The following is a 25,995-nucleotide window of genomic DNA, read 5'->3' on the forward strand; positions in this document are numbered from 1 at the left end:
TGATCTCCGCATGTGTGGTTCCCACCGTGAAGCATGGAGGGGGAGGTGTGATGGTGTGGGGGTGAAACTGTTGGTTATTTATTTAGAATTCAAAGCACCCTTAAACCAGAATGGCTAGCACAGAATTCTGCAGCGATATGCCATCCCATCTGGTTTGCGCTTGGGACTATCATTTGTTTTTCAACAGGAAAATTACCGAAAACATACATCCAGGCTGTGTAAGGGCTTTTTGACCAAGATGGAGCTTGATGGAGTGCTGCATTAGATGACCTGGCCTCCACAATAAACCCAACCTCAACTCAATTGAGATGGTTTGGGATGAAATGGACTGCAGAGTGTTGGAAAAGCAGCCAACAAGTGCTCAGCATATGTGGGAACTCCTTCCAGACTGTTGGAAAAGCATTCCTCATGAAGCTGGTTGAGAGAATGCCAAGAATGTGCAAAGCTGTCATCAAGGCAAAGGGTGGCTACTTTGAAGAATCTAAAATCTAAACATTTTTTTTTAAATTTGTTTAACACTTTTTGGGTTACTACTGTTATTTCATAGTTGTGATGTCTTCACTATTATGGCCGAAACGTATTACTTTTGGTGCATTCAAGACAACTGGGATCAGACTGGGAAATATCCTTACATCAGTGATCTTCAGGTTGGAGACATCGGCGCTCTAGAATAGTCGGATACGTCATAATACCCATACAACATTGCGGTTTAACATGGAAATGGTTCCAATCGTCTTTCCAACATGAATTTTTCACGTAGTGAATTTTACAAACATTTCAAATTAAGTATGTTTTTGGTGTAGGCTTACCCTGGCGTGACGTTTTGAAAACTGTGTAATTCTCTCTCGGACAAGGTGAGTTTTATCAACATATTTGCCTAAATTTACTCAAAAAAATGTGAAATGCTAATTAGTAATAGAGAAGACCTCCTGCACGTCATCGCTAGCTTCATACTTCTCCTTTCTCTGTCGTAGCTAGCCACTGACTACAGTTTAGATAGCTAGTTAGCAGAGCAGTTGATACCACATTTTTGTTTTATTACTTAGCCTAGATAATTGTTTGTACAGTATGTCCACTTTGGTGTCTATTTCAGACCTTATGGCATTTTTCAATGATGAGCATAAGAGCGTTAAAAGGGGAGAAGACCACTATAAGAAGTCTGGCCATGTGGAGAAGTGCAGCCATAGTGTGGGGCAACTTACCGGTTTGGTCAGGGCCAGCATGACGGATAAAGTTTATCCTGTGTTGGTGAGTGTAGCTATTAAGTTAAGTTTGAGCATCTTAGCAATACAATGTGTTATATACAACTGTCAACATTCTACAAGGAAAGAGCCACTAAATCAATTATATAATCATTAACCAGATTACCCTGGATACCAGACTTAGATGAGTGATAACTCAGTTCTAGAATGTTGTCATTGATGAGAATGAATCTAAAAATCTATTGACATTCAGAATTGACTTTGTTTGGAAATCCAGCCTGTACTGTAGTTGCATGACCAGAGACAAATCTTCAAAGTCACAGTATTTATTTATTCAGAGTGGTGCATGCATTTACACAGTGAATTTATAGGATCTGATAAAAAAACTGAACTTGCCCTCATATGATACTTTTGGTAATGTAGTGTATGTGGACACCTGCTCGTCGAACATCTAATTCCAAAATCATGGACATTAATATGGAGTAGGCCCCCCTTTGCTGCTATAACAGCCTCCACTCTTCTGGGAAGGCTTTCCACTAGATGTTGAAACATTGCTGCGGGGACTTGCTTCTATTCAGCCACAAGAGACAATGTTTGTCTATGGCGATTGGCTGGCTGTGTGCTCAATTTTAAACACTTGTCAGCAACGGGTGTGGCTGAAATAGCAGAATCCACTAATTTGAAGGGGTGTCAACATACTTTTTATATATAGTGTAATTACATATTTTTATCAAATATTCTACAGCTGTAATGTCATCAATCAAAACTCCATTTATATAGCACATCTTACAACAAATGCATTTCAAGGTGTTCAAAGTCATGCATTGAAAGGCATGTGGCACTTAACATCCTTGCTCTTGGCAGGTCTCTATAGGTGACCAGGGGATTCTCTATACTACATGCAAATGCCTCCGTGGAGCTCATAAGTGTAGCCATGCAGCCTATTTTGGGGGTTCACAATATCGTCTGTACCGATGTGGAATGCTAGTGGAGGAAACCAGCCTTGACCAACCAGGTGCAGTCAGTGAGGGACCTGTACTCGGCCGAAGACTACAACCCTCTGTCCCGAGACCCCACAGAGGAGGATCTTCAGTGGCTAAGGAACCATCTCCGGGGCAGGTTCCGTGGAATATCATGTATCCTTGAACCTGAGGCAGAACAACCACTACCCTCCCTGTCATCCTTGTCTGTACCTGACATTGTTAAAAAACAAGGGCACCTGGGGCATGCAGGTATCCTGGCTGGCATAGGCTGTCGGTGGAGCAGCAGGAGGCTATATGGCAGGCAACAGTTGGACAGCGCACCAATCTCAACTGGCACACCATGAGGAGAGGGAGGTTGACGGCCAGCAATTATGGAGCAGTGGTTAGGGCCAAACGCATTACACCATTGCTGCTAAAAAGGGTTCTCAGATCACAGTTGTTGGATGGGGTGTTGTCTGTAAAGTGGGGCACAGATAATAAGGTTGGGCACATGTCATCAAAATGGCTACAGGGATGGATGTGCAGGAGTCGGGGCTTTGGGTCACGGGGTCTGGGATCCTGGGTGCTTCACCGGATGATCTGGTGGGCACCACAGCAGTGGTGGAGGTCAAGTGTCCCTATGGTGCCAGGGACCTTACCATTGAATACCTTGACCGCTGGCTACGTCCCTTCCGTCTTCAAGAGAGCGAGAGTTGCACCCCTTCTGAAAAAACCTACACTCGATCCCTCCGATGTCAACAACTACAGACCAGTATCCCTTCTTTCTTTTCTCTCCAAAACTCTTGAACGTGCCGTCCTTGGCCAGCTCTCCTGCTATCTCTCTCAGAATGACCTTCTTGATCCAAATCAGTCAGGTTTCAAGACTAGTCATTCAACTGAGACTGCTCTTCTCTGTGTCACGGAGGCGCTCCGCACTGCTAAAGCTAACTCTCTCTCCTCTGCTCTCATCCTTCTAGACCTATCGGCTGCCTTTGATACTGTGAACCATCAGATCCTCCTCTCCACCTCCCTGTCTCTTATACACATCTAGATGTGTATAAGAGACAGCTCCTATTCTCGCTATACACCAAGTCACTTGGCTCTGTCATATCCTCACATGGTCTCTCCTATCATTGCTATGCAGACGACACACAATTAATCTTCTCCTTTCCCCCCTCTGATAACCAGGTGGTGAATCGCATCTCTGCATGTCTGGCAGACATATCAGTGTGGATGACGGATCACCACCTCAAGCTGAACCTCGGCAAGACGGAGCTGCTCTTCCTCCCGGGGAAGGACTGCCCGTTCCATGATCTCGCCATCACGGTTGACAACTCCATTGTGTCCTCCTCCCAGAGTGCTAAGAACCTTGGCGTGATCCTGGACAACACCCTGTCGTTCTCAACTAACATCAAGTCGGTGACCCGTTCCTGTAGGTTCATGCTCTACAACATTCGCAGAGTACGACCCTGCCTCACGCAGGATGCGGCGCAGGTCCTAATCCAGGCACTTGTCATCTCCCGTCTGGATTACTGCAACTCGCTGTTGGCTGGGCTCCCTGCCTGTGCCATTAAACCCCTACAACTCATCCAGAACGCCGCAGCCCGTCTGGTGTTCAACTTTCCCAAGTTCTCTCACGTCACCCCGCTCCTCCGCTCTCTCCACTGGCTTCCAGTTGAAGCTCGCATCCGTTACAAGACCATGGTGCTTGCCTACGGAGCTGTGAGGGGAACGGCACCTCCGTACCTTCAGGCTCTGATCAGGCCCTACACCCAAACAAGGGCACTGCGTTCATCCACCTCTGGCCTGCTCGCCTCCCTACCTCTGAGGAAGTACAGTTCCCGCTCAGCCCAGTCAAAACTGTTCGCTGCTCTGGCACCCCAATGGTGGAACAAACTCCCTCACGACGCCAGGTCAGCGGAGTCAATCACCACCTTCCGGAGACACCTGAAACCCCACCTCTTTAAGGAATACCTAGGATAGGATAAAGTAATCCTTCTACCCCCCCCCCCCCTTAAAAGAGTTAGATGCACTATTGTAAAGTGGTTGTTCCACTGGATATCATAAGGTGAATGCACCAATTTGTAAGTCGCTCTGGATAAGAGCGTCTGCTAAATGACTTAAATGTAAATGTAATTGAAGAGGCAGTGAAGTCGAATGATTTCTATATCCAGGAGGAGGGATGGTCTTATCGCCTCTGTGAAGATCATCCTTACTGGCAAGAGGTCTAAGGTCAGCTCCACATCACTGGAAGGGACACCTGCTTTTTTGTTGTGGGGACCACCAAAGCCTCCATCACCATCCCCATCCAGTTCATACACAAACACTAGGCACCCAGAATAGGTTATATTACATACAAGTTTTTCTCAAAGCAGACAACTAAAGTAATATAGTTAACTTCATCATGGACACAGTGGGAATATATATCTATGACGTTCAAACTATTTATTACCCCTTGTGTCTTACTTGCTGAAGGCCCCAGTCATCCCTGCCTGCACATGACATTGTTGAAAAACAAGTGAACAATTAATATAGATCATACACAAACAATAGGCTCCTAGAATACGTTATATTACGTTCAAGTTTTGTTCAAAGCATACCACTAAATTAATGTAGTTAACTTTTGTTCAATCACAAATGCTGGTCTGAGTACTTCTCCTCACAGTTTCATTCAGTAGTACAACACAATTCACATTGCATTTTATCATGGGCACAGTGGGAATTTATATCTGTAATGTTTAAATGATGTTTTACCCCCAGAGTGAGACTGAGTACATCACTTCCAGCAGATCTCCTTGCTGAGTGAGACATTGATCATGGACTGCTCTCGTGTGGTGAGCCTAATGTTCCACATGTTACGCCTCATGTCTAAAACATGGGGAAAAGGAGACATAAAGTCAAAATTTCAATGCATCTACAAATTCAATGTTTTACTCAATATTGTATCATACTGGATAAATTACTGACCTGTCCGTCCACAGGCTCGTTGTGCTGTAGTCTCCACAACTGGAAGCTCGCGCACGGATCACACTGGCACAGGATGTTCATGCATCGGATGGTCTAAGGGATGCATTCCTGTTGAACTAGAAAACAAAGAGACATTTGGTCAGTGGTAGGTCTTTTTCAATGCGTTCAACATCTTCTACTGGACAGAAAATGCGTTGTTTATCATAAAACAAACCTTGGACAATGTGACAAGTGGTCCCTCAACACCCAATCCTCATGCCTCATTGTTTGTTCTTGTTTTCCAATCAGCAGACTCGATCTTCCTCTTCTTCTATGGTGGTTGAGCTACCGTTTCTGGTAAATACAGGTCCATTACTCTTTCGAACTGGAAAATGGCAGCTGCAGACCAAAGCGTTGACACTGGGTTTCCGGTCCGCCCATCTGAAAGACAAAGCAAAGTTACTTTTACTAGCTAGCTAAGTTTATTACTAAAATAGTAACATCTATATTAAAATACCATAACCCACAGACTTGACTATAGTAAAGGTAAAATAGACTGGACTTTGGTCAATCTGCAAATCTAAAATCCTACTATGTGGATAGGACATTTCTGCTGGGAAGGAGTAAATATCTGGAATGCTCAACTAGATGATCAGGACAGCCTAGGGTACTATTTCCTCAAACAGGTGAAGTATTGCGATTAGCTATACGAATGTACTTCTGATTCTAGTTCTAAAGACCTTTAAACATGTCAACATTCACAAGGCCGCTGAGCCAGACGGATTACCAGGACATGTACGCCGAGCATGCGCTGACCAACTGGCAACTGCCTTCACTGACATTTTCAACCTCTCCCTGTCTGAGTCTGTAATACCAACATGTTTCAAGCAGACCACCATAGTCCCTGTGCCCAAGAACACTAAGGTAACCTGTCTAAATGACTACCGACCCGTGGCACTCACGTCTGTAGCCATGAAATGCTTTGAAAAGCTGGTCATGGCTCAAATCAACACCATTATCCCATTATCCCAGAAACCCTAGACCCACTCCAATTTGCATACCACACCAACAGATCCACAGATGATGCAATCTCCATTGCACTCCACACTGCCCTTTCCCACATGGACAAAAGGAACACATGTGAGAATGCTATTCACTACAGGAAAAGGAGGACTGAGCACGCCCCCATTCTCATCGACGGGGCTGTAGTGGAGCAGGTTGAGAGCTTCAAGTTCCTTGGCGTCCACATCACCAACAAACTAACATGGTCCAAGCACACCAAGACAGTCGTGAAGAGGGCATGACAAAACCTATTCCTCCTTAAGAGACTGAAAATATTTGGTATGGGTCCTCAGGTCCTCAAAAGGTTCTCCAGCTGCAAGAGAGCACCAAGAGCATCCTGATGGGTTGCATCACTGCCTGGTATGGCAACTGCTCGACCTCCGACCGCAAGGCACTACAGAGGGTAGTGCGTACGGCCCAGTACATCACCAGGGCCAAGCTTCCTGCCATCCAGGACCTCTATACCAGGCGGTGTCAGAGGAAGGTCCTAAAAATTGTCAAAGACTCCAGCCACCCTAGTCATAGACTGTTCTCTCTGCTACGGCACGGCAAGAGGTACCGGAGAGCCAAGTCTAGGTCCAAGAGGCTCCTAAACAGCTTCTACCCCCAAGCCATAATACTCCTGAACAGCTAATCAAATGGCTACCCAGACTCAGACTATTTGCATTGCTGCCCCCCCCCCCACCCACACAATGCTGCTACTCTCTGTACTACTCTCCGTACTACTCTCTGTCCTACTCTCTGTACAAGCAACTACAGTTGGTGGTTATCTAGCCAACTCTCCTAAAAGCATCTAGCTAACCACAGATCTTTGACCTAGCCAAAATAGCTTGTTAGCAGGTAGCAAACAAGGCTTACCGTATCACACAGCTCCAGCAATGCCTCTCGCTTAAAGAGGTCGAAAAACGATAAAATGCACGTGTGCTTATTGGAGTAGTGGTTACAATCCGGTACATAGCACAGAACCATCCTTGCTTCTGTTCAACGGAGAGACCAAATGTTAGCTAGTTAGCTACAAATGCCAGGGTAATTCAAACAATTCTAGTAATTCAAAAATGCTAAGGGAGCTAGCTAGGTAATTAGGAAAATGCTAAACAATAATATTTAACCTTTATTTAACTAGGCAAGTCAGTTAAGAACAAGTTCTTATTTAAAATGACGGCCTACCAAAAGGCAAAAGACCTCCTGCGGGGATGGGAGCTGGGATTAAGAAAATATATATAGGGCAAAACACATATCACGACAAAAGAGACACCACAACAGTACATAAAGAGAGACCTAAGACAACAACATAGCATTGTAGCAACACATGACAACACAGCATGGTAGCAACACCACATGACAATAACATGGTAGCAACACAACATGGCAGCAGCACAACATGGTAGCAGCACAAAACATGGTACAAACATTATTGGGCACAGGCAAAAGAACAAAGGCAAGAAGGTAGAGACAGCAATACATCACTCGAAAAGCCACAAATGTCAGTAAGATTGTCCATGATTGAGTCTTTGAATGAAGAGATGGAGATAAAACTGTTCAGTTTGAGTGTTTGTTGCAGCTCGTTACAGTCGCTAGCTGCAGCGAACTGAAAAGAGGAGCAACCTGGGGATGTGTGTGCTTTGGGGACCTTTATCAGAATGTGACTGTCAGAACAGATGTTGTATGTGGAGTAGGTATCTCAGATAGGGGGGAGATAGGCCTAAGAGATTTTATAAATAAGCATCAACCAGTGGGTCTTGCAATGGGTATACAGAGATTACCAGTTTACAGAGGAGTATAGAGTGCAGTGATGTGTCCTATAAGGAGAATTGGTGGCAAATCTGATGGCCGAATGGTAAAGAACATCTAGCTGCTCGAGAGCACCCTTACCTACCGATCTATAAATTACATCTTCCTAATCTAGCATGGGTAGGATGGTCATCTGAATCAGGGTTAGTTTGGCAGCTGCAGTGAAAGAGGAGCGATTACGATATAGGAAACCAAGTCTGGATTCAACCTTAGCCTGCAGCTTTGCTATGTGCTGAGAGAAAGACAGTATACCGTCTAGCCATACTCCCAAGTACTTGTATGAGGTGACTCCCTCAAGCTCTAAACCCTCAAACATAGTAATCAAACCGGTGGGGAGAGGGGCATTCTTCTTAACAAAACACATGACATTTGTTTTGGAGGTGTTCAGAACAAGGATAAGGGCAGAGAAAGCTTGTTGGTCACTAAGACATCTTTGTTGTAGTGCGTTTAACTTTTTGGGGATAGGGGGCAGTATTCAGAAGTTTGGATGACTGAGGTGCCCAAAGTAAACTGCCTGCTACTCAGGCCTAGAAGCTAGGATATGCATATCATTGGTATATTTGGATAGACAAAACTCTAAAGTTTCCAAAACTGTTCAAATAATGTCTGTGAGTATAACAGAACTGATATGTGAGGCGAAAACCTGAGGAAAATCCATCCAGGAAGTGCTATTATTTTGAAATGGCTGTTTTTCCATTGAAAACCTATCCACCATACAAAGACTTATGACGCAGTTCACGATCCCTATGGCTTCCACTACATGTGGCCAGTCTTTAGGCATTGTTTCAGGGTTTTACTCTGAAAAATGAGGGAGACACACCACTTTCAATAAGAGGCCAATGGAAATTTCCAGAGATGTGTCCTGCGCGATCCCGAGAGCGCGCCTTTCTTGTTTTTCCTTTTCTATTGTTGACGAAGCTATTGTCCGGTTGAAATATGATCGATTATTTATAACAAAAACAACCTGAGGATTGATTTGACATGTTTCTACGAACTTTTATGGTACTTTTTAGATTTTTCGTCTGCCTGCTGTGACCGCGCTTTGTGCCAATGGATTACTGAACAAAACGCACCAACAAAACAGAGGTTTTTGGACATAAAAACAACTTTATTGAACAAAACAAACATTTATTGTGTAACATGGAGTCTTGTGAGTGCAACCATACAAAGATCATCGAAGGTAAGTGATCAATTCTATCGCTATTTCTGACTTTTGTTACTCCTTTGCCTGGCTGGTTACTGTTTGTAATGATTTGTCTGCTGGGCGCTGTTCTCAGATAATCACATGGTTTGCTTTCGCCGTAAAGCCTTTTTGAAATCTGACACAGTGGTTGGATTAACAAGAAGTTTATCTTTAAGCCAATGTATAACACTTGTATGTTTTAGGAATTTTTATTATGAGCATTTCTGTTTTTGAATTTGGCGCTCTGCAATTTCACTGGCTGTTGTCGACTATCCCAAAGAAGTTAACACAAAACCCGGGGAGGGGCCAGCTGAGTATAAGGCTGTATCATCTGCATATAAATAGATGAGAGAGCTTCCTACTGCCTGAGATATGTTGTTGATGTAAATTGAGAAGAACGTAGGACCTAGGATCAAGCCTTGGGGTACTCCCTTGATGACAGGCAGTGGCTGAGACAGCAGATGTTCTGACTTTATCCACTCAATCTTTGAGGGAGAGGTAGTTAGCAAACCAGACCAAAGACCCCTCAGAGACACCAATACTCCTTAGCCGGCCCACAAGAATGGAATGGTCTACCGTTTCAAAAGCTTTGGCAAAGTCAATAAAAATAACAGCACAACATTGCTTAGAATCAAGGGCAATGGTGACATCAGTTAGGACCTTTAAGGTTACAGTAACAAATCCATAACCTGAGCGGAAACCAGATTGCAAATCAGAGAGAATGCTATAGACATCAACAAAGCCAGTCAGTTGATTATTGACAAGTTTTTCCAACACTTTTGATAAACAGGGCAAAAAAGAAATTCGCCTATAAAAGTTAATCAGCTTGATCTGCCCTTTAAGTAAAGGATGCACCGTGGCTGCCTTCCAAACAATGGGAACCTCCCCAGAGAGGATAGACAGGTTAAAAAGGTCAGAGATAAGCTTGGCGATGATATAGAGCTGCAACCTTAAAGAAGAAAGGATCTAAACCATCTGACCCAGATGGTTTTTGGGGTCAAGTTTAAGGAGCTCCTTTAGCACCTCAGACTCAGTGACTGCCTGCAGGGAGAAACTTTGTTGAGAGGTAGGGGGAAAAGGAGGAGCATTGGGACTAGTTGCATTAGAAGGGGTGGGAGATGAGGAAATGTTGGACTAGCAATGATGCAAGCCTTGTCAGTAACAACCACATCATCAATATTAAGGGACATCGGCAGCTGTGAGGAGGAGGGTTTATTCTCCAGGTCTTTTACTGTGTCCCAGAACTTCTTGGAGTTAGACCCACAGAGAGAGAACTGCTCTTTAAAGTAACTAACTGTGGCCTTCCGGATAGCCTGAGTGCACTTATTTGTCATTTGCCTGAACGAGAGCCAGTCAGCCTGAGAATGCATGTGCCGAGCCTTTTGCCAAATGGAATTCTTGAGGTGGAGTAACCGTGCCAGATCACGGTCGAACCAGTGGCTGAACCTGTTTTTAATTCTCAATTTCTTCATGGGGGTTTGTTAACAATACCACTGAAAATATAAGGTCCAGGCGTCTTCGACAGAGGGGATCAAGCTGATTCTATACCAATTTACAGAGGCCAGGTCATGAAGGAAGGTTTGCTCATAAATTATTTTTGCAAGCGTCTATGACAAATCAGGACAGTTAATTTCACTGAACAGCCATTACGAACACAGGCTATTAAACAATTATCACTAAGGTCATTAGAGAAAAAAACAGAAAGATAACTATCAGGATTATTTGTGAGGATAACATCAAGTAGAGTAGCATTTTCTGGGTGTTTGGAGTCATACCTTGTGGGATTGGTAATAATCTGAGAAAGATTTAAGGAGTCCCATTGCTCTAGGACTTGATCAGGTGGTTTAAGCATGTCCCAGTTTAGGTCACCTAGCAGGACAAATTCAGACTTAGTGTAAGGGGCCAGGAGAGAGCTTAGGGCAGGTAGGGTACAGGCTGGTGCTGATGGTGGATGATAACACTCAGAAACAGTCAACAAAGTGCTATTTGAAAGTGTATTGCTTAAAACCAGCAAAGCAAATAACCATCACATCAAGAAACTGATTTGTGATAGGTCATAGTTAATGGTGAAACGAAGGTGCTCATTCATAGAGTTTAGACAGGCATGGAATTCCAAGAGTTCTTCCTGGGTCCCTGTATATGATCTTTTGAAATCTGTGGACCATATACCTGAAAATTCTATTCTATGTACTTTTGATGTTACCAGTCTATATACTAACGTTCCCCATCAGGGTGGCCTAGAGGCCCTCATGTTCTACCTCAATGAACGTCCCCCTAATGCTCTTCCCAGCACCAATTGTATTGTGGACTGAACTGGTACTAACCTCCAACTATTTTCTCTTCAGAGGATACTTTTTCTTCCAGACCAAAGGGACAGCGATGGGAACAACAATGGCTCCTAATTATGCGAACCTATATCTAGGAATGTTTGAAAAACAGGTGGTGCTGTATCCAGACTGTAACCCCTTTCTCTCCAATATTCTCCTAATTCTGAGACATTTGGATGACATTTTTGTGATCTGTACAGGGACTCAAGAAGAACTCTTGGAATTCCATCCCTATCTAAACTCTATGAATGAGCACCTTCGTTTCACTATTAACCATTGGGCTCCCGAGTGGTGCAGTGGTCTAAGGCATTACAGTGCAAGAGACATCCCTACAGTCCCTGGTTTGAATCCAGGCTGTATCACATCCGGTCAGATGACGTGGCTGCTACACTACAGGACTGTCTTGCTAGCACAGACTGGAATATGTTCCGTGATTCTTCCGATGGCATTGAGGAGTACACCACTTCAGTCATCGGCTTCATCAATAAGTGCATTGACGACATCGTCCCCACAGTGACCGTACGTACATATCCCAACCAGAAGCCATTGAGCTAAAGGCTAGAACTGCCGCTTTCAAGGAGCGGGAGACTAATCCGGAAGCTTGTAAGAAATCCCGCTATGCCCTCAGACGAACTCTCAAACAAGCAACGCGTCAATACAGAATTAAGATTGAATCCTACTATGACGGTTCTGATGCTCGTCGGATGTGGCAGGGCTTGAAAACTATTACGAACTACAATGGGCAACCCAGACGTGAGCTCCCCAGTGACGCAAGCCTACCAGACGAGCTAAATGCCTTTTATACTTGCTTCGAAGCAAGCAACACTGAAGCATGCACGAGAGCACCAGCTGTTCTGGATGACTGTGTGATAACGCTCTCGGTAGCCATTGTGAACAAAACCTTTAAACAGGTCAACATTCACAAAGCTGCTGGGCCAGACGGATTCCCAAGACGTGTACTCAAAGCATGTGCTGACCAACTGTCAAGTGTCTTCACTGACATTTTCAACCTCTCCCTGACGAGTCTGTAATACTTATGTTTCAAGCAGACCACCATAGTCCCTGTGCCCAAGGAAGCCTGCCTAAATGATTACCGCCCCGTAGCACTCACGTTGGTAGCCATGAAGTGCTTTGAAAGGCTGGTCATGGCTCACATCAACAGCATCTTCCCGGACACCCTGGATCCACTCCAATTCGCATACCGCCCCAACAGATCCACAGATGACGTAATCTCAATCGCACTCCACACTGCCATTTCCCACCTGGACAAAATGAACACCTATGTGAGAATGCTATTCATTGACTAGAGTTCAGCATTCAACACCATAGTGCCCACAAAGCTCATCACTAAGCTAAGGACTCTGGGACTAAACACCTCCCTCGGCAACTGGATCCTGGACTTCCTGATGGGCCGCCCCCATGTGGTAAGAGTAGGCAACAACATGTCTGCCACGCTGACCCTTAACACTGGGGCCCCTCAGGGGTGTGTACTCAGTCCCCTCCTGTACTCCCTGTTCACCCACGACTGTGTGGCCAAACACGACTCCAACACCATCATTAAGTTTTCTGACGACACAACAGTGGTAGGCCTGATCACCGACAACAATGAGACGGCCTATAGGGAGGAGGTCAGAGAACTGGCAGTGTGGTGCCAGGACAACAACCTCTCCCTCAATGTGAGCAAGACAAAGGAGCTGATCGTGGACTACAGGAAAAGTTGGGCCAAACAGGCCCCCATTAACATCGACGGGGCTGTAGTGGAGCGGGTCGAGAGTTTCAGGTTCCTTGGTGTCCACATCACCAATGAACAATCATGGTCCAAACATACCAAGACAGTCGTGAAGAGGGCACGACAAAACCTTTTCCCCCTCTGGAGACTGAAAAGATTTGGCATGGGTCGAGAGACTCAAAATGTTCTACAGCTGCACTATCGAGAGCATCCTGACCGATTGCATCACCGCCTGGTATGGCAACTGTTCGGCATCTGACCGTAATGCGCTACAGAGGGTAGTGCATACGGCCCAGTACATCACTGGGGCCGAGATTCCTGCCATCCATGTCAGAGGAAAGCCCATAAAATTGTCAGAGACTACCGTCACCCAATTTATAGACTGTTTTCTCTGCTACCGCACGACAAGTGGTACCGGAGCGCCAAGTCTAGGACCAAAAGGCTCCTCAACAGCTTCTACCCCCAAGCCAAATTGCCACCGGAGTATTCTTATTGACCCCCCCGACTTTGTACACTGTTTCTAATCACTGTTTATTATCTATGCATAGTCACTTCACCCCTACCTACATGTACAAATTACCTCAACTAACCTGTACCCCCGCACACTGACTCATTTCCGGTACTCCCTGTATATAGCTTCGTTATTGTTATTCTTATTGTGTTACTTTTTATTATTCTTTTTTACTTTAGTCTTTAGTAAATATTTTCTTAACTCTTCTTGAACTGTACTGTTGGTTAATGGCTTGTAATTAAGCATTTCACAGTAAGGTCCACACTTGTTGTATTTGGAGCATGTGACAAATAAAGTTTGATTTGATTTAATTGGGAGTCCCATAGGGCGGCGCACAATTGGCCCAGCGTCGTCCGGGTTTGGCCGGGGTAGGTTGTCATTGTAAATAAGAATTTGTTCTTAACTGACTAAATAAAATAAATAAAAAATGTAACAATGAAATATAACAAATCCGTTTTCTTGATGTGCTGGTTATTAATGACAAAACCTCTCTCTCTAGAGATCTCTATAGGAAACCTACAGTCGGGAACACCCTCCTAAGAGGTAACAGCTTTCATCCATTTATTAAAAGTCTCCCTGTAAGTCAATTCAGCCGCATCAGAACAACATGCAGCTCTGATGCTTCTTACCAGAAACATACCACGGACCTCACACAAACGTTTAAGGAAAGGGAGAACAAAGACAATTGGGTAAAACATGCCAATGATAGTGTTGAAGGGCTAACACAGTGGTTGCTCCACTAAACGTTTTCCCGATTATGCAGCGGGACTTAGAGGTCATTTCTGATTTAGTACGGGCCCCTGCATCACCACTTCATTGCTCCAGACCAGCGCAAGGGGGAGTTATAGCACTGATTATGCTTTTGGGTCCTACTGTGTCTCTAACTGACAATGAATGGGTGACATAAACCTAAATAGAAACTGACAATTGTGCACAACTTCAGTATTACTTACTAAAACTGTTGTTACACTAAGGTTTTTATTATTTTATTTTGTTAGGATTATTTTTCTCTTACTGTAGTACTGTAGGCCACTCCCGACCGGTCACCTTATACAGGGCCTGAGTGGCGCAAAGGTCTAAGACACTGCATAGCAGTGCAAGCTGTGTTGCTACAGATGCTGGTTCAATACCTGTGCTGCCCTTGACTTGAGACCCATGAGAAGATTCAAGGTTTTTTGTTTCTCTCCCTCTAAAAACAGAAATAAATCATTCTAAATAACAAACTGGCCTTATTTACAAATTATTAACAATGTCTCACCCCATGTTCAAGAATGGCCTTTTTCGAGCTCATTTTAAATAAATTGAAAATGAAATAATCTCCAAAATATTGATTATTATTATTTAAAAAATGTAAATATATAAAAGCCCGTTGGGTATTTCCACAGATATATTATTAACACTGTTATTAGCAGGACAATATATATTGGTCATATTGTTCATGGCTCCCAAGTGGCACACAATGGGATTGCCTTGCAGTTCTCCAGCTGTATCCACTGAAAGCGAGCGAGGTTCAAGGCACGAGGGCAGGGGGCACGGGATGGGCTGCAGAGCCGTGCACTGAAGAGCAACCTAGCTCATGGGGAAGGGAGGAGGAGGGAGGGGGCTTTTTATCACTGACTAGGGAAACGTTCAAACTAAAACAATGTGACTAATAATGGCATCTTTATGCTTTCGTTAATAAAATAATGATGAAAATACTCTTTAAAATGCATACTCTTTAAAATGCAGATGTTTATTTAGTTATGGATCCATAACAAATTACTATGGGAATAAATATCACTGAATTACAGAAATATCACCCAATCCTCTATATGTAATTATTTGCCAGCAGCATACCCCCTGCATACCACTGCTGGCTTGCTTCTGAAGCTAATCAGGGTTGGTTCTGGTCAGTCCCTGGATGGGAGACCAGATGCTGCTGGAAGTGGTATTGGAGGGCCAGTAGGAGGCACTCTTTCCTCTGGTCTAAAAAATATCCCAATGCCCCAGGGCAGTGCCCTGTGTAGGGTGCTGTATTTCAGATGGGATGGTAAATGTGTGTCCTGACTCTCTGAGGTCATTAAAGATCCCATGGCACTTATCGTAAGAAGCGAAGAAGCAGGGTGTTCCATGATGTCATATCCTGTGTTTAATCGATTGGTTGCTTACTGTGTAATCTGCATTGCCATTGGCTAGTTATGACTGGTTAATCACTTTGTTTTTGTCATGATTTGTATTTGTATTAACCCTGGTGTCCTGGCTAAATTCCCAATCTGGCCCTCAAACCATCACGGTCACCTAATAATCCCCAGTTTACAATTGGCTCATTCATCCCCCTCTCCCCTATTCCCCAGGTTGTTGCTGTAAATGAGAATGTGTTCTCAGTCAACTTACCTGGTAAAATAACAGATACGAAAAAAGTATTATTTACAAGGACAGCATACTTCTTCCTCCCTGTCGGGAAATTGAACTACACTCTCCCGCGTGCCACCACGACACAGTGATTCTTTAGACCAGTACTGTACTCCTGACCATCACGTTGTACAGCTCCATATTTTCCGTTCCATCCTAATGGAAACCAAGAGGGTTTATCATTTTATTGGAATAGAAACACCATAATATTAATGAAATTAATTAAGCAAGTACCAGGGAAAAGTTTGGACAAACCTACTCATTCCAGGGTTTTTCTTCATTTTTACTATTTTCTACATTGTAGAATAATACTGAAGACATCACAACTATGAAACAACACACATGGAATCAGTTAAGGACAAATTATTATTTACAAGGACAGTCTACTCCTTCCTCCCCATCATGGAATTGAACCCCAATCTCCCAATCTCCCGCGTGCCTGCATTCTAGTATTTTGGTTAGAGCCAGTTTGCGCTGTCCTGTGAAAGGAGTAGTACACAGGGTTGAACGAGATCTTCAGTTTCTTGGCAATTTGTCGCATAGAATAGCCTTCATTTCTCAGAACAAGAATAGACTGACGAGTTTCAGAAGAAAGGTCTTTGTTTCTGGCCATTTTGAGCCTGTAATCGAACCCACAAATGCTGATGCTCCAGATACTCAACTAGTGTAAAGAAGGCCAGTTTTATTGCTTCTTTAATCAGGACAACAGTTTTCATCGGTGCTAACATAATTGCAAAAGTGTTTTCTAATGATCAATTATCCTTTTAAAATGATAAACTTGGATTAGCTAACACAATGTGCCATTGGAACACAGGAGTGATGGTTGCTGATAATGTGCCTCTGAACAGCTATGTAGATATTCCATAAAAAATCTGCCGTTTCCAGCTACAATAGTCCTTTACAACATTAACAATGTCCACACTGTATTTATGATCAATTTTATGTTATTTTAATGGACAAAAAATGTGCTTTTCTTTCAAAAACAAGGACATTTCTAAATGCCCCCAAACTTTTAAACGGTAGTGTATGTTTGGGGCAAATCCATTACGTCACGTTACTGAGTACAATTCTCCATATTTTCAAGCATAGTGGTGGCTGCGTCATGTCATGGGTATGCTTATAATTGTTACGGACTGAGGAGTTTGTCAGGATAAAAAATAAAAGGAATGTTGCAAAGCACAGGCAAAATACTACAGGAAAACCTGGATCAGTCTGCTTTCCACCAGAATGCACTGGGAGTTGAATTCCCCTTTCAGGAGGACAATAACCTAAAACAAAAGGCCAAATGAACACTGGAGTTGCTTACCAAGAAGAAAGTGAATGTTCTTGAGTGGCCGAGTTACAGTTTAGACTTACATCTACTTGAAAATATTTGGCAAGACCTGGAAATGGCTGTCTAGCAATGATCAACAACCAATTTGAAAGAGCTTGTCATGACTTCCGCCGAAGTTGGTCCCTCTCCTTGCTCTGGCGGCGTTCGGCGGTCGACGTCACCGGTTTTCTAGCCACCACCGATCCACTTTTCATTTTCCATTTGTTTTGTCTTCATTGTACACACCTGGTTCCATTCCCATAATGATGTTCCTTATTTAACCCTCTGGTTCCCCCATGGTTTTGTGCGTGTTTGTTCATTGTAAGTTGGTCTCGTTTTTGAGCTTGATTATTTTCCGTCTTGGAATATTTATTGTTTTGAGTAGTTACGTTTATTACTCATCTCTGTGTCCTGCGCCTGACTCCGCCTTACCTGCTACACCTAGACGCCTTACAGAGCTTGAATATTTTTGATAAGATAAAGGGCAAATGTTGCACAATCCAGGTGTGGAAAGCTTCTCAGAGACCCAGAAAGACTCATCTTTAATTGCTGCCAAGGGATTAAGTAAATCCCTCTCGTCCAATTAAATTATTCATCCAATTCAAGGTGAGTAATCGCTGTTCTGATGCCTGCCGACCTGTTCCTTTACCCCACCTCTGGATTATTGACCTCTGCCTACCCTGACCCTGAGCCTGCCTGCCTTCCGGTACCGTTGACCCACCTCTGGTTTACTGACCCCTGCCTGCCTTGAGCTGTCTATTACCTGCCCCTGTTGGATTATTAAACCATTGTTAATTCGACGTTGTCTGCATCTGGGTCTTACCTTCATACCTGATACATAGAAAAGCTGCCTTTTCATACTTAATCAAAAAAACTGGAAGGAAAACAAAATTTCTCATATTGTAATTAAATATAAGTAATGTTTCATAGAAATCTGGAAACACTGGACAGTTACTTTACTTTAATTATGTACACCCTTCAGCAGCACTAAGTTAATCATTCAATATTACCCCAACTTTCTCTCTGAGAAGAGCGCTGAATAGTTCCTGTTTTATATTTGTTAAATAGTGGCTTGCCTTTAAAATCATGTAGGGTGTTAATCTCAAATAGCTTGAAAAAAAGTTACAAGTTAGAGTATAGTGTATAGTGTAATTTAATCAGCATCTACATTTAAATAATTTCAACAACTCATTGTAATCCACCATTCAAATCCAAGTCTGATACAGATGAAGATATAGGTTAATCTATCATGGGGACTGTGAAACATTTGTTTGGATAGACGCAGTTGCACAAGTAATATTTCTATTTGATATTACATTTACTTGTATTTATTATGGCTCCCCATTCGCTGCTGCAGTTTATACAATTTTAAAAACATTACAATACATTTACAACAGATTTCACAACACATTGTGTGCCCTCAGGCCACTAGTCTAAGAACACATATCTACAACACAAAATCCATGTGTACGTACGTTTATAGGGCGTAGGTTTTTGTGTTTGTGTATGCATGTGTTTGTGTCTCTTCACAGTCCCTGCTGTCCCATAAGGTGTATTTTATATATATTTTTATTAATCTGATTCTACTGCTTGCATCAGTTGATGTGGAATAGAGTTCCATGTAGTCATGCCTCTATGTAACACTGTGCGCCTCCCATAGTCTGTTTTGGACTTGGGGACTGTGAAGACACCTCTGGTGGCATGTCTTGTGGGGTATGCATGGGTGTCCGAGCTGCGTGCCAGTAGTTCAAACAGGCAGCTTGGTGCCTTCAACATGTCAATACTTCTCACAAATAGAAGTAGTGTTGAAGTTACTCTCCCCTCCACGTTGAGCCAGGAGAGATTGACATGCATATTATCAATGTTAATTATCTGTGTACCTCCAAGAGCCAGCCGTGCTGCCCTTTTCTAAGCCAATTACAAGTCCCTCTTGTGGCAAATTGCAAGTCCCTCTTTTACTCAAAGCCAGTGTCATGTCGTTAGTAAAGATTGAGAATAGTAAGGGGCCTAGACAGCTGCCCTGCGGAATTCCTGATTCTACCTGGATTATGTTGGAGAGGCTTCCATTAAATAACACCTTCTGTGTTCTGTTAGACAGGTAACTCTTTATCCTCAATATAGCAATGGATGTAAAGCCATAACACATGTTTTTCCAGCAGCAGACTATGATCAATAATGTCAAAAGCCACACTGAAGTCTAACAAAACAGCCCCCACAATCTTTTTATCATCAATTTCTCCCAGTCAATCATCAGTTATTTTTTTGTTAGTGCTGTGCTTGTTGAATCTCCTTCCCTATAAGCGTGCTGAAAAGATGTTGTCAATTTGTTTACTGTAAAATAGCATTGCATCTGGTAACAGGCTGATTGGTTAGCTATTTGAGCCAGTAAAGGGGGCTTTGCTATTCTTAGGTAGCGGAATTCCTTTTATTTCCCTCAAGGCCTGAGGGCACACACTTTCTAGTAGGAGTGGCAATTTCATCTGCTATTAACCACAGTAATTTTCCATCCAAGTTGTCAGACCCCGGTGGCTTGTCATTGTTGATAGACACAAAACAAAATTGTACTGAGTGTGCTGAGAGTCGGGAAGCAAGTACAGGGAGTGAATGTTTTAATAAATAAAACAATAAACACGAAACACAAACAACGCACCGACATGAAACTGAGTCAATAACACCTGAGGAAAGAACCAAGGGGAGTGACAGATATAGGGAAAATAATCAAGGAGGGGATGGAGTCCAGGTGAGTGTCATGAGGCGCTGGTGCACTTGACGATGGTGACAGGTGTGCGGGATAATCAGCAGCCTGATGACCTACAGGCCGGAGAGGGAGTATACGCGACAATCATGATCTCCCATGCATGTCATCCTTTGGGTAATATACTGAAATTATCTAATAGAACAAGAGGAATTATAAGAATTAATCTAAGCGTCAATATTCTTCAACCAGGCAGACACAATTGTAATATTCCCTCACCTGTGGGATACTTACTCTGCCTCAGAGGACAGATATGTGTACGTAAAATACTCAAAATACCAAAATAGAGAGTTGAATATAGGACACTTTTTGATGTGTTTAACTCAAAACATGCAAGGCCTCTCTGTCTCTGCCTGGCTGGCTTCCCTCTCTCCATTGGGCTTCTTTGCCTCTGACCCTATTATGGGGGGGTGAGTCAATGGCTTGCTTGCGCTCTCTAATGTTGTCCCTAGGAGGGGTGCATCACGTCGTGCCATGCTTTCTTCGCTATACTTGACTTGAGTCTCTGACGTGATATTCCTGACCGGTTTTGTGCACCCCCTCGGGCTTGTGCGGTGGGGGAGATCTTTGTGGCCTATACTCAGCATTGTCTCAGGGTAGTGAGTTAGTTGTATGTTGATATCCTTTGTTGGTGTGGGGGCTGTGCTTTGGCAAAGTGGGTCGGGTTATATCCTGCCTGTTTGGCCCTGTCCAGGTATAACTTTGGATGGGGCCACCCCCCCCTGTCTCAGTCTCCAGTATCAATGCTGCAATAGTCTATGTGCCCGGGGGCTAGGGTCAGTCTGTCCTATCTGGTGTAATTCTCCTGATTTATCTGGTGTACTGTGTGATCTTAGGTATGCTCCCTTTAATTATCTCTCTCTCTCTCTGAGCCCTAGGACCATGCCTCAGGACTATCTGGCTTAATGACTCCCGGCTGTCCCAGTCCACCTGGTGATGCTGCTGATCCAGCTTCTGCTGTTCTGCCTGCAGCAATGGAACCCTGACCTGTTTTTTTCGTATTTTTTTATTTAACCTTTATTTAACTAGGAAAGTCAATTAAGAACACATTCTTATTTACAATGGAGCCTACACCGGCTAAACCCTAACCCGAACGACGCTGTGCCTATTGTGCACCGCCCTATGGGACTCCTAATCACGGCCGGTTGTGATATAGCTTGGAATCGAACCAGAGTCTGTGGTGACACCTCTAGCACTGAGATGCAGTGTATTAGACCGCTGTGCAACTCGGGAGCCCCTCTTCACTGGACGTAATACCTTGTTATGCTGCAGACCCAATTTATGCTGTTCTTCCTGTGCCTATGGAACCATGACCTGTTCACCGGACTTGCTGTTTCGACCCTCTATCTCTCTCTCTCCCTCTTTCTCTCTACCACACCTGCTGTTTCTACCTCTGAATACTCGGCTATGAAAAGCCAACTGGTACAGTATTTACTCCTGAGGTGCTGACCTGTTGCACCCTCTTTAATAATCACTCATATTATTATTTGACCCTTCTGGTCATCTATGAACATTTGAACATCTTGAAGAAGGATCTGTCCTTAATGGCTATGTACTCTTATAATCTCCACCCGGCACAGCCAGAAGAGTACTGGCTACCCCTCAGAGCCTGCCTTTCTACGGAGTTTTTATGCTTCTACATCTGCATTGCTTGCTCTTTGGGGTTTTAGGCTGGGTTTCTGAATAAGCACTTTGTGACGACTGCTGATGTAAAAAGAGCTTTACAAATGCATTTGATTGATTAATTGATTGAATGCTGTGATACTAGCTACAAACACCTGAGGAATAACTTCATAAGGCCGAACTTTTAGATTGTCAAATTGGAACAATGGTACTAGTGTCCCTCTTCTCTAGTGTCAAGGTTCTGTCTTAGACTTGCCCATTGGACTTTAAGACGAATGGTTATCTTCTCTATCAAAGCCTAATTTGTTTTAGAGAGCACTTGCACCAGTGTATGAGCCTGAGCCTCACAAACACCATATTAAATCAATAAGAATACAAAAACAAACCAGTGGGAAATAATCTACTCCTTTCTGCTCAGTCCTTCAGCGTCATCCATTGATCCTTCCCTTTTCGGAGGCCTTCAGACGGAGAGAAAGAGAGAACTAAAATAAATGGTGTAAGCAAGCAACCCTACCTATCCCTTTACACTTCTCTCTGAAGGTGTGAAGACACATTTATGCTAGAACATTAAAAGCACCTTTTCTTACACTTCTCTTGGCGGATTTGCACCTTCAGTGAGACCGCACTCGAGCTGGTGAGGGAGGAAATTAGTGCAATGTTGCCCTAGGTGATGATAGAACTAAGCCTTATGAAAAGGTACATGCGCCAATGCATATAAACAACCCAAAAAGTTTTAAGTCCTATCTGAATTATTTTAAAAGTGTGTATTTTTTCCTAATGTTCCAAAAGGATTTGTGTCTGGGAAGTGTCAGCCCATTGCAGTTTTGTTTAAGCTTGGCAAGGAATGTTTACTGAATGTTGATTTCCACCAAGAGACGTCGATTAGTCAAGGATGTTTTCTCCTACATCTCAGGGGATAAGGGATGTAGCAACACCATTCCAATGAGGATCATACTTTTTTCTGTAGTTTATTTGGAAATCTAAAGAAAAGTTAAACTAGGTGAAGCATTGAAATTGGGATATTCCACTTTATACATTGTAGCAAATGATAATGTAATAACTGCCAATAATGTAATAGCTGCCAATAATGTAATACCGTTTGCATTTCTAATATAATAAATGCTGATAATGTAATAAATTGCCAATAATGTAATAAATATGCTAAACGCATTTTTGTACATAATATAATATGATTATTACATTATGAAGGGGGTATTTCTTTTTCATGAATAGTGTCATGCTTCAGTAATAGCTGACTACACACCAAACCACATTCCTGAATCCTAGCTCTAAACCTGACTTTAGCAGTAATATTAAGACTTTCAATTGACCCAAATACACACCCACAACCCCTACCCTCCCCCAATATAATCAAACAAATTCTTCACCTCTTAAGATGCTGTTTACTGTTTCTAGTAAGGCCAGGCACCACAGGATGAAATTACATTTTTTGCACCAACCTATCAATTTTGAGATTTGTTGGTATTTTGGTCCATTAATATTAGTATTTTCAAAAAGTAAACTTAAGAATATTAAAAACTTAATGAAAATGTATATTTGGTTAAGTTTATCATACTACCGTCAACTACCGTCTATCCAATCCAATTTTTAAGAATTTTAATCACTTTAAAATGGACATCAATAATTTCAAAGCTCACTACATTGAATTACACATAATGTCAAACCCTGATTCATAGAGACTGTAACAAACTGGACTACATTTAGTAACTTACTTTGAAGAGATGGATCTAAATAGGCTTTTGGCTGTACTAATTCAGTGTACTTGTCTTTAATTTGGTGAATGCAGATGCTTATTGTGTGTGGTTATCCTTAAATATATTCTCAAGACTTGCCCAAAGGGAATTGCTGATGTGTTGTAAATGTTTTATTCTTAATAACATTTTATTTGGAAAAATGCATCAAAAATAGTATTTTACAGATTGAAAGATTTAAAAAGTACTTCTCCACAAATATTTTTTTTTCACCTTTATTTAACCAGGTAGGCCAGTTGAGAACAAGTTCTCATTTACAACTGCAACCTGGCCAAGATAAAGCAAAGCAGTGCAACAAAAACAACACAGAGTTACACATAAACAAACATACAGTCAATAACACAACAGAAAATCTATGTACAGTGTGTGCAAATGTGGAAGAGAAGGGAGGTACGGCAATAAATAGGCCATAGTGGCGAAATAGTTGTGCAGATGATGATGTGCAAGTAGAGATACAGGGGTGCAAAAGAGCAAGAGGATAAGTAACAATATGGGGATGAGGTAGTTGGGTGTGCTATTTACAGATTGGCTGTGTACAGGTACAGTGATCGGTAGGCTGCTCTGACAGCTGATGCTTAAAGTTAGAGAGAGATATAAGACTCCAGCTTCAGGGATTTTTGCAATCTGTTCCAGTCATTGGCAGCAGAGAACTGGAAGGACAGGGGGACAAAGGGAATGTTGGCTTTGGGCGTGACCAGTGAAATATACCTGCTGCAGTGCGTGCTACGGGTGGGTGTTGCTATGGTGACCAGTGAGCTGAGATAAGCCGGGGCTTTACCTAGCATAGACTTATAGATGACCTGGAGCCAGTGGGTTTGGCGACAAATATGTAGCGAGGGCCAGCCAACGAGAGCATACAGGTCGCAGTGGTAGGTAGTATATGCGGTTTTAGCGACAAAATGAATAGCACTGTGATAGACTGCATCCAGTTTGCTGAGTAGAGTGTTGGAGGSTATTTTGTAAATGACATCGCCAAAGTCAAGGATTGGTAGTCAGTTTTACGAAGGTATGTTTGGCAGGATGAGTGAAGGATGCTTTGTTGCGAAATAGGAAGTCGATTCTAGATGTAATTTTGAATTGGAGATGCTTAATGTGAGTCTGGGAGGAGAGTTTACAGTCTAACCAGACACCTAGGTATTTGTAGTTGTCCACATATTCTAAGTCAGAACCGTCCAGAGTAGTGGTGCTAGTCGGGCGGGAGGGTGCGTGCAGCAATCGTTTGAAGAGCATGCAATTAGTTTTACATGCATTAAAAAGCAGTTTGAGGCCTCGTAAGGAGTGTTGTATGGCATTGAAGCTTGTTTGGAGGTTTGTTAGCACAGTGTCCAAAGAAGGGACAGATTTACTTTGGGGCAAAAAAGTATTTAGTCAGCCACCAATTGTGGAAGTTCTCCCACTTAAAAAGATGAGAGAGGCCTGTCATTTTTATCATAGGTACACTTCAACTATGACAGACAAAATGAGAAAAAAAAATCCAGAAAATCACATTGTATGATTTTTAATTAATTAATTTGCAAATGATGGTGGAAAATAAGTATTATGACAAATTTGGATGTTTGCAAGGTCAGAACGGAAGTGCACTAGTAACACCCCCCATTGCAATTCTGTTGTGGCAATGGATGCAAATGCAGAGTGTTCCTCAAGTGTGTGACACTGTGTTCCTCAAGTGTGTGACACTTAATATGTATGCCATTAAAGAAAGAGAGTGATTATAGGTTGCTATTACATTATTGGTTTAAGTAATTACATTTGATGGATCTTTTTTTGCCACTTTATAATGTAATAATAAATGCATAAAGTAATAATTATTACATTATGCACAAATGTTATTACGTTCAGAATATGTATTACATTATTGGCAAATTATTACATTATCCTCATTTATTACATTATAAATGCAAAAGTGATGCATCATTAGCAGCTATTACATTATTGGCAATTGTTACATTAACAGTTGCTACTTATCTGAACATCATTAAAGAACCCTACATTAGGTCTGCTCTCTGAATCACATTATTCATGGCTGAGTAAGATCGAGTCATATTTAGACTGAACATCGCTAAGGGAGAATACTTTCTATTTGTAGGGAGATCAAGTTATTACACTTACAACAATTTATCAGATTCACAATAGAAGCATCCACACTACATTGTTCACACAAGTGAGAAGAATGTGTGATAACACGATTTGTAGCCTACTCAACACCTGCCAATTCAGGAACACTGTACCATATAGACCTCTAGATAATTTGACATATTTGTTCAATATCTCTTATTATTTCACTCTCTCACATTAGTCTTTATAAACCATTTTGTGCTAATTTAACCCTCATCACAAGTGTGACTATTTAAAACAACAGTGGGTGCAGATCATCACTAAACAGTGGGCAATGCTCATACATGTTCAGCTCTGTTGATAGCATCCCATAT

The sequence above is a fragment of the Salvelinus sp. IW2-2015 genome, linkage group LG2 (genome assembly GCF_002910315.2).
Source record: "Salvelinus sp. IW2-2015 linkage group LG2, ASM291031v2, whole genome shotgun sequence".
Classification (NCBI taxonomy): domain Eukaryota; kingdom Metazoa; phylum Chordata; class Actinopteri; order Salmoniformes; family Salmonidae; genus Salvelinus; species Salvelinus sp. IW2-2015.